General features: G+C 43.4%; 1 long non-coding RNA gene across 1 annotated transcript; it reads right to left on the bottom strand.

The window, feature by feature from the left end:
* Window positions 1-352: 352 nt before the first annotated feature.
* Window positions 353-9304, bottom strand: LOC308285737. The gene is made up of 4 exons (XR_013962081.1): window positions 8520-9304; window positions 5969-6106; window positions 2222-2321; window positions 353-436 (listed from the first exon to the last, which is right to left on the bottom strand). It is a non-coding gene; the product is annotated as an uncharacterized lncRNA (long non-coding RNA).
* Between the last annotated feature and the right edge of the window lie 575 nt (window positions 9305-9879).

Raw genomic sequence — 9879 nt, forward strand, 5'->3', positions numbered from 1 at the left:
CCCAAAATGATATGTATTTGGCCACGGACCCCCATCTTAAAATATTTCGTTTCAGGAACCACCCCCCCCCCCCCCCCCCCAGAAGCAAAATTTGAGTTACAAATGTTTGCTTAAATATTCAAAGATTTGCACACATTTTCACGACCTTTCAAAAATTACAGATCTACCTGCTCGCAGCGCGGCACAGAATTGTTCAATAGCTAAAGTATAAAATATTGAAGGCCACTCCACCTTGGGCCCGAGTAACTCAGTCCCACTTTTCCCCCCCTTGTGACGCCCCTGAGGTTCCCACCCAACAAGAGACGATATGAATCAGGGAGAAGGATTTGAACTGGGAAGAACCGGAGAGGAGCTCCTTACCTGAACCTACTCCGAAATGACCGCTGGCTAGTGACGTCTGCCGGGCCTTCCCGGAGGACACTGGTGGTGCAAACATCTGAAACGGAAAAAAACATTGGGAAAAATAAAAACACTGGCACCATAATAAATATATCTGCAAATGTGTTGCATTCTTTTTCTTCAATCCCCTTACATAAAAAAGCCAACACTGTTGAATTGGGTGCAAATTGAAACGATCTAATAGGAATTTAGTAGCACAGTCAGCTACATACCAAATGCCAAGAAGTAAAAAAAACGACTCGTTCCAGTTTCTGACTAAAGCCAGTAATGACACCAAAGTGACTCGCTACAAAGACAACAGTGTCATAAAACTCTGGCTGGATTTATGGCTTGCAATCCTTCAGTTTACAGTCCTCAGTTTAAGACATTCTCAGAGCTACTGGTTTATTTGTTTAGACGCCTTGTTCTCCTGTGATGACCCCAACAAGACTTCAGTCTCTTAGCCACTTTATTGACTTTAACACTGGCATCCCTATTCTGGGCAAGTCATTATGGGCACAAGATGTTCAAAAAAAACGATAGGGCCTTTCTGTGTGGAGTTTACATGTTCTCCCCTTGTCTCCCAGGGTAGATGCCCTCAGAAAAACATGTAGTAGTCCTGGTTTCTATACTACCTTCCCCTAGCCAGCCAGGTGCTCCCCAATTCCCCTGGCGCGGCAGGGGGAGCGCGGAAACCAGGACTACAGGTTAGGTAGTTGGCACTGGGTGAGAAAATGGGTTGCGGGATAAAAATTATTATTAAAAAAAAAAAAAAAAAAAAATGTCCTACAATCCGACCTACAAGCTCACAACGCCGTCGTAATTGTGAGCTTGCAAATCGGCATTTTTTTTTTTTTTTTTTTTACATGTTCTGAATAGGACGTAAGCGGTTTTAAGGTAGGAGTCAATTCCAGCCATCATTCTCCGAGGATCAGAGTTGCCAGATGTACGATAATTATCGTATTTGTACTATAATGTTATCCTCTGTACCGATGTACGATCAATAATTCCAAAAATGCCCAAATGTATGATTTTGTGATATCACAAAAAAGGATGTGAATTTACTCAATTCACTGGCTTCTGATTCGGAAAAGTAAATAAATCTGACCCTAGATATGTTCTTGAAGGCATTAAAAAGTCGAGTCTTTCCAAGCTTTTATGTGTGTAAGCTCCAGAAGTTGCCTGCTTCCACGCAACATAAATGGAAGTGATATTTGTCATGTAAGAGTCTCAAACTGGAAAAATGGAAGTCCAGAAGTTGCCTGCTTCCACGCAACATAAATGGAAGTGATATTTGTCATGTAGGAGTCTCAAACAAGGTTGTTTCGAGTGCCGCACCGAGTGCCGCACTGCGAGCTTGTAGATCTGCTATTTTTGAAAAATCGTGAAAATTTGAATTTTGAATCCTTCTAAGGTTTTTTGAAAAACCCTATGTTTCTATGTCAGCAATCTGGCCAGCCATCGTCAAAGAAAAGGTCCTTTTCACTTGACTGGAGCTCAGTTAGCCTGTTCTTGAGAGACTACTATGTCGGTGGTTCTCAAACCTTTTCATGTGAAGGACCCCCAAAATGATATGTACTTGGCCACGGACCACCCAGAAGCAAAATTTTAGTTACAAACGTTGGCTTTGAAAATACATATATTCAAAGATTTGCACACATTTTCACGACTTTTTCCAAAAATAGCAGATCTACAAGCTCACAGCGCGGCACTCGGTGCCGCGCTGTGAGCTTGTATATCTGCTATTTTTCACTGGTTAAAGCATTCAATAATTCTAGTGGGTTTAAAATGTCCCATCTGGCAGCTCTGTGGAGCAGCGAGTCTTCAGGTGCATCGTTCTTACCGCGCTGAAATCCAGCAAGTCGCTGAGCTCCTTGTCCGTCCCCACTGCAGCCATTCTCTGCTGAGGCTGTTTACCAGGATGCTCCAGTCTCAGTACGTGACTGCAGGCACAAGGAGGCAGAAGAACAACATTAAGATACGTTTGCACAAATCAGGGCTCGTCAAAACATGTTTTGATAGTTACGTTTAGACTAGAGCAGTGATTTATCATCTTTTTCCGGTCAATAGGTATGTACTAGTCTTGTGTAGCCAGACAACTATTTTCACAATCTCCGAATGCTATATAGAGTCTGGAACTACAGCTCATGAACGGCGAGTAATGGAAGCTGGCATTTCTGTTCAAGAAAATATATATTTTTTAATCATTTTTATCATTTCTGCTAAGCATCAAGCCAAATATGCTTAGATGATTTTTATTCATATTAGGTTAAATGTGCGCGATGTGAGACGGAAACGGAAGTGAGGAGGCGGCTTCACTTCCGCTTAAACCGGGTACTCATCGTTCTTCTGTATGACGAGAGCATTTGCAAATCGCGGAGTCAACGGTCTGGCCACGCGATACTAATAGTTATGTATCTGGCCACGGACCCCCATCTGAAAATATTTCTGAAAATAGCAGATGTACGAGCTCATAATGTGTACGCATGGTGACAGGTCGAGAGCTTGTAGATCAGTTAGTTTCAAATATTGTTAACTGTTTATATTGGGGTCCCCGGACCCTACTTTTGGAGGACAACTGTGTTAAAAGGCTACAGACCTCCGTCTGATCGCTGACTGTATGTATACTATGTATACCCCCAGTAGGGCAGATCATTGTCAGACATGGTTTAGTACTGGATTACATAAGTGTAAATGGGGAGGATGACATGCGTTGAGAATTGTGGCAAGATTTCTAGTTAATTAAATGACAGTGAAAGTATTTTCCTATAGGGACCCCCCCCCCCCCCCTTGTCATCACATCCTAGACCCCTGAGGGAGGGTCCTTGGAGACCTAGCCTAGAACGGTCAACTAACTACCGTAGATGACTGACAGGAGGAACCCCCAGAGGATGTTGTCGACAATTTAAATGCATTTACAAGGCAAGGCCAATAAACAAGGTTGGTGTGGTGGGCTGTAGTCGTGTATACAATCAATGAATGAACCCATCTCATTGGCATTTGAATAGGAGGCACCAGCAGGTACATGCAATTACAAAACCCAACAATAACGTTAATTGGTGAATAACTAATGCTTTCCATCATCGCAAACAACAGTGGCTGCTTTCAATCTTGTTGGGGAGAGACGGGCAGAGCTGCAGTTGTTGTGTGTTGTGTGTGGAAGTGACTACGTCAATACAACATCATTGAGTCGTAGGACTTTCCCCTGCTAAGCCCACATCTAAAAGGTGCCTATCTTGAATTATGACCTATGGTTAAGCCACAAGGCCACACTCGTACTGCTCTCTCTCTCTCTCTCTCTCTCTCTCTCTCTCTCTCTTCTCTCGCGTGTATCAAAACAGCATCCCGGTATCGGCAGTGGAAGCTTGTGATTGGCTGAACCGGAGGTAGGGAGCGCTCCTTTGTGTTCGCCTGGACCGCGCGGAGGTGACGTAATTCGGGGGGCTGAAGATTTACTATTCTGTCCATAACGGCACATAAGTCGGTAACGGCGCTGAGTCGGCTCATGCGACCGTCCCAACGCTCGACTATGCGATGTTTCATAACATATATAATCATAAACATTCTATATTTATAAGGTCAAGTATTATACTTAATAATTGGGACTAATTAATAACCATTATCATAGTTATAATAGGCCTACATTTACAGTAGTTTAGGCATTTTGGTTTGATAAGGTTGTGGGCAGAACAATTTGTCCTTGTTTGTTATTTGACTATTTTTACTCTAATTATAATTAAAGACACTTAGTGAATTAGTGATTATAATAAATAGCCTATGTCATGATTGCTAGATCAGATTGTGTTTATAATATAACGCCGGCGTGCCTCCGTCATCTCCACCGAAAACAAGCGCTCCCCCCTTGTTCCATTGTCGAAACCGGGATGCTGTTTTGATTCACGCCTGCCCTATTAGTGGGATTGTTTCAGGCAAAAATCGTGCACTTTATGAAAGAAGCATGAAATTTGGCACAAAGTTAGAACATGCCATATGGAAAATTTTTGCCTATAGGGGCATCGCAGATTTGTCTTGGGAAACTTGTGGGAGCCAATCAAAGTTGGGCTCTCATAGACTTTACTATAGAGTAAAATAATACAAAAAATAAATATGCTTTAAGTAGCATGTGAGGGGTCAAACTAGGTGTTTTTCGGGATTCTGAATCCAATGCAAGCATTTGTTTTGCACGAAAAACATTCCTTTCAGAGAAACGGCCACCACAAAACTGTTGAAAAGTGATGACTCATCACTAAACCATACTTTTATCACTTATATGGGGTCCGTTTTTAGCCCAAGGAATGGTTTTCCTGCAAAATACATGTTTGCATTGGATTCAGAATCCCGAAAAACACCTAGTTTGACCCCTCACATGCTACTTAAAGCATATTTATTTTTTGTATTATTTTACTCTATAGTAAAGTCTATGAGAGCCCAACTTTGATTGGCTCCCACAAGTTTCCCAAGACAAATCTGCGATGCCCCTATAGCCAAAAATGTTCCATATGGCATGTTCTAACTGTGTGCCAAATTTCATGCTTCTTTCATAAAGTGCACGATTCCATCAAAATACTGCCCGAAACGCCTGCACTATATGGGGGCCCAGCATGGAGCTGGGTCCCTCTCCTCTACCTCAGAATACAAACCTGCTTTAAGGGTTGTTAGCCTGAAGTTTACAGAACAATCAAAATAACACAAGGAGGGGCAGAGTGTCCGTGTGTTTGTGCAACACCCATTATTGTCAACGGTGAGCAACCAACGCCTGGGACAAATCTAAAACTCATCAACATTTTTTTGGGGGGGGGAAAAAACATCCCACAATAATATCGTCGTTGTCAGGTGAAAACCTTGTTGTGTCCAAAACCGTTTGTTTTGTATTTATCATTTTTAAAATGATTTAGACTAGTGAAAACAGCCAATCTACAAGCACACAACGCCTCGCGCCGCGAGGCGTTGTGTGCTTGTAGATCTGCTGTTTTCACTACTTTTGTGCGACGGCCTTGTCTGATGAAGCAGGGGGCTTTACTTTGCGAAAAAACATAACAAATTTGAAACTTGGAGATTTTTGCCCGAAAGTGACAATATACTATTTACAATTTAGGCATTTAGCAGACACTTAATCCAGAGCGATTTACAGTGGGGGGCAGACCTCCATTCAGAAACACCCCCACTTAGAAACATCCCCATTCAGAAATACCTCCACTGAGGTTAGGGTTAGGGTTAAGGTTAGGTTTAGGACGGTGACACCTCCATTTAGAATAATGGAAGTCAATCTTCTGAATGGCAATGTTTCTGAATGGAGATGCATAGAGAGACAGTGTAGTGCCTCAGTAATCTAGGATCATAGGTAAGCCAAGAACCTATCATCATCAATCTAAAACTGTACAACATCAACAAACAAACTACATTCTGTACCTTGAAAACTATACAAACTAAAGGATGCCATGTCAACAAATTAACCTGGCATCTGTAATAACGTTCTTATATGTGTATGTTTGAGACTGAGTGTGTGCGTGCGTGCGTGTGTTCGTGTGTGCGTGCGTGCGTGCGTGTGTGTTATTACCACAAAGAAAACATATATAAATGTCATAAATACCTGTTCATTGTCTCACACTGCTTAGAACGCCAATTAGCCACACGTTTTAAAAAAACTAAACTTGCATTTAGTAATTTCCAGTAGTACGCATGGCTAATAAAGATCTCTCCGGAAGCCCTGCTAGTCCTAATACTCCTCCTGTGGGAGGTAGTCGAGGAGAGAAACAAAACAAGAAGAAAACAAAAAGAGCCAAAAGGTTGAATTGGTATGTCCAGGATACGCAGGCCAGCAGATCCACCTCCTCAGTAGTAGCTGACACACAAACACACTCCATTCAATCAAAACAGCAAAACTCTTTTTCCCCAGATATATAAAGTTGTTTCTTTCTTCTCCCAGCTGCCCTGCTCTGCTCTCCTCTCATTGAGCCGAGGTCAAAATGGGGGAGAAGAGGAGTGCTTTAGCCCCTCCTAACAAATGGAAGTTAGCCCCCCCACCCCACCACCTCCTCTAGTCCCCCCCACCCATGCAGGGGTGTCGCACCAAATTCTGGGCCCTGGGTAGTGGGTACAATTAAGGATTCACTCACATTTTGTGCTTTAACTATTGAAAAATGGCAGATCTACAAGCTAACACTGCGAGCTTGTAGATCTGCTATTTTTTGAAAAAATCGTGAAAATGTGTGCAAGTCGTTGGGATATTTCAAATCCTTCTAAGGTTTTTTGAAGAAAAAAAAATATGTTTCTATGTCAGTGGTGCGCAAACTTTTTCATGTGAAGGACCCCCCAAAATGATATGTATTTTGCCACAGACCCCCATCTCAAAATATTTGGTTCCAGGGACACCCCCCCCCCCCCAGAAGCAAAATTTTAAAATACATATATTCAAAGATTTGCACACATTTTCACGACTTATAGCAGATCTACAAGCTCGCAGCGCAGCATGCACTCTGCTATTTTTCAATAGCCAAAGTATAAAATAATGAGGGCCCCTCCACCTTGGGCCCTAGTAACTCAGTCCCACTCCCCCCCCACCCCATTGTGACGCCCCTGCTCCCAACCACCCCTCCAAGTCGGCCTGCCTTGCCTTTACCCGATTGGAGAGAAAACTTTTTTTTCTCCTCTTTCTTTTTTTTGTGTGATAGACAAAACACTTTGCGTTTTTTAAAACAAAAGAACAATTCCTATGACAGGGAAAGGAAGCGACTAGACTTTATCATCGTGACTCCTTCTTCTCAAAGGGTCAAACAGTCAGTCAGTGCTGTTCAGAAGGGAACCTTAGAAGAATAAATAAATAAAATACCTGTTGCCCCGTTTCTTCTCGCTACAGGAGAGGAGAATGGAGTCACTCGGTGAACCCCCCCCCCCCCCTCCCCCCGGCCGCCCCCCTTCCTCTGATCCACACAAAGACCCCGTTTAAAAGACCGACTGTTTAGCTAAACTTTGACAATAACGCGAGGTTCCAGACATGAGTCAAACTATAAGAAAACACATAGTTTTCTCTGGGTTTAACGTTATTTAGGCGTGAATAGGCGATAATAACAATGGTCTTAAACTAACTCCCAAGTTCAGTTGTAGCTATGTTATTAGTATAGTTTTGGATGTGAAGGAACAATATTAGGCTACACTGTGTCTACAACCAACCACCGACACACACACAGTACAGCCCTGGTGCAGTGGTTCTCATAAGTGGATTCTAGGGAGTGGGACTCTCTAGTTCCTTTGTGGGGGTCTAAATTGACCCTTGCAATTTCTCTAACTTTGACAGTGTACAAAGGGTCCATTTGGTTCCATTTGTACACTGTCAAACAAAGTTAAGGGGGAGACCTTCACAAATGTCAGTTTTTGGGAACCAATGCTGGCCTAGTAAAGTGTAGCCTTGCCTATCATGGAAAGTTGGTGTTGTTATCATGCAATAAGTTTACTTTGGTGCGAGTTTTGGGCCAAAAAATAAATGTGGATAACAGGTGCGTGTCTGTCCAGCCATGGATGTTTATAAGACACAAGAATGCATGTCTTGTTTTCTGCCATTGCCCCCCCCCCCCCCCCCACCCCCACCCCACCCCACCCCACACACACACACACCCACACACACACACACACACACACACACACCCACCCACCCACCCACACACACACACACACACACACACACACACACACACACACACACACCAACGTCAAGCCATCTCTATCTCATTTCCAGAAAGATATGCAAGACATGGCAATATAACAACCCTGTTCCAGAAGTCAACAACTCAAGTGCAGCATCATAATAAGTGCTCCTAATGATAAACATGCCATTAAAGATAGTATTTATCAAGCCATTCAAAGAACACAAAGTATTTTTTTTCCCCCTGCAGCTTGTTAACCTAAAAGAAAAGGGGGAAAAAAACTGAGAACTATCCATTCCAGCTATAAGACCAGGCCGGACACACACACACACACACACACACACACACACACACAAAAGTTGACCAATAACTACGCCAACAAGGCCTATATAGAATACTATATAAAATCATGACAGCCTCCTATAACAGACTCCTCATAACGCACTTTAATAACGGCTCTATTAAGACTTCTTGAACATTAAAGGCCGCGTTAATGTTTACCTGCGTCGAACAGCGTGTCATCCAACAAGCAGGAGAACGAACAGAAGAAGACAGAAAATAAAACAAAACAAAAACAAAGTTGTTTTATGGTGTTTTAGCCTGCAGCAGAAACACTCTCTCTCTCTCTGTCTCTCTGTCTCCCCCGTGGCTCCGGAGCTTTGATGAGGAATGGAGACAAGAAGAATATATTCCACAAAAACGTCTCTTTTCGACGCACAGCACAGTTCAGTCAGTTCCCCCCCGCCGTCCGTCCGTCACATCAAAACCCCCAAAAAATGTAACCACCAAAACTACGACACAATGTTTCGAGGCAGCAGCATAACTGGTAGAAACTCCGCGGGGAGGTTGTTGTTTGCGCCTTGTTTTCTCCCCTCTCTTCTTCTTCTTCTCCCCTCGGCTACAAATGTAACCATTTCATTTTCCTCGTAGACATTTTTAACAGCCTCCACATTGTCGCTTCTTTCCGTGCAGAGCAGTTGTAATACTAATATCCCTCCGCCGAGCAGACTGAATGCACTGAAACCCACCACCAGGCAGGGCAGGCACACCGTACGGCCTGGAAAAGGCAGCCAGAGAAGAGAAGAGAAGAGACGGTTATTATTAAAAAGCGGGGGGTCGGTGGTCCCGGACCGGTTCCGATATAAACCACCACCCCGAGGATAAGTGCTCGTTTTCGGTGGGCGGCTGTCCTGTCGAGGACTCGCGCGGAGGTGGTGGTGTGGTGGCAAAACAGCCGGGCGGGCAGCAAACGTCAGCCGACCAAGCCTCCTCTTCTCCTGTCCTGAGTCTCCTCCTCCCAACCAACCAACCCCGGGTCTGTGGTGTCCAGGCTGGGCTGCACAGCTCTGAGCACCGCGGTGTGGGACTGACTGTGTGAGGCTCCCTGCTGCTGGCTGCTAGCCAGCCCTGGTTCTGCTATAGAACCCCCCCCCCCCCCCCCCCCCCCAGTGGTGGAAAAAGTACTCGCATGTTTTACCTAAGTAAAAGTATCAATATTGTAATAGAAATACAAATTCAGATACTCTGTTACTCTAGTAATAGTCCGGAATTCAAAATGACAAAAGTATCAATTGGCAAAAGTACTTTTAGTTGACCTTGTACCAGTGATTTGTAAACTGCTAATAAACTCTTCAATCAATCAATCATTCAATCAATCAATCAAGTTCCAAAAGTAAAAGTACTCATTATAGGCAGTCAATTGTCCTATTTGCTATTTCACGTTTTCAAATGTATGAAAAATGATGTGAAAATAACAGATCTACAAGCTCATGCGACGCATTTTGAGCTTGTAGATCTGCTATTTTCAAAAGGTCGATGTATAAAGGGCTGAATAAGTGTTTAATGTGTGTTTTGTAAGAAT

The sequence above is a fragment of the Nannobrachium achirus genome, assembly GCF_963921795.1.
Source record: "Nannobrachium achirus genome assembly, chromosome: 5".
Taxonomy (NCBI): domain Eukaryota; kingdom Metazoa; phylum Chordata; class Actinopteri; order Myctophiformes; family Myctophidae; genus Nannobrachium; species Nannobrachium achirus.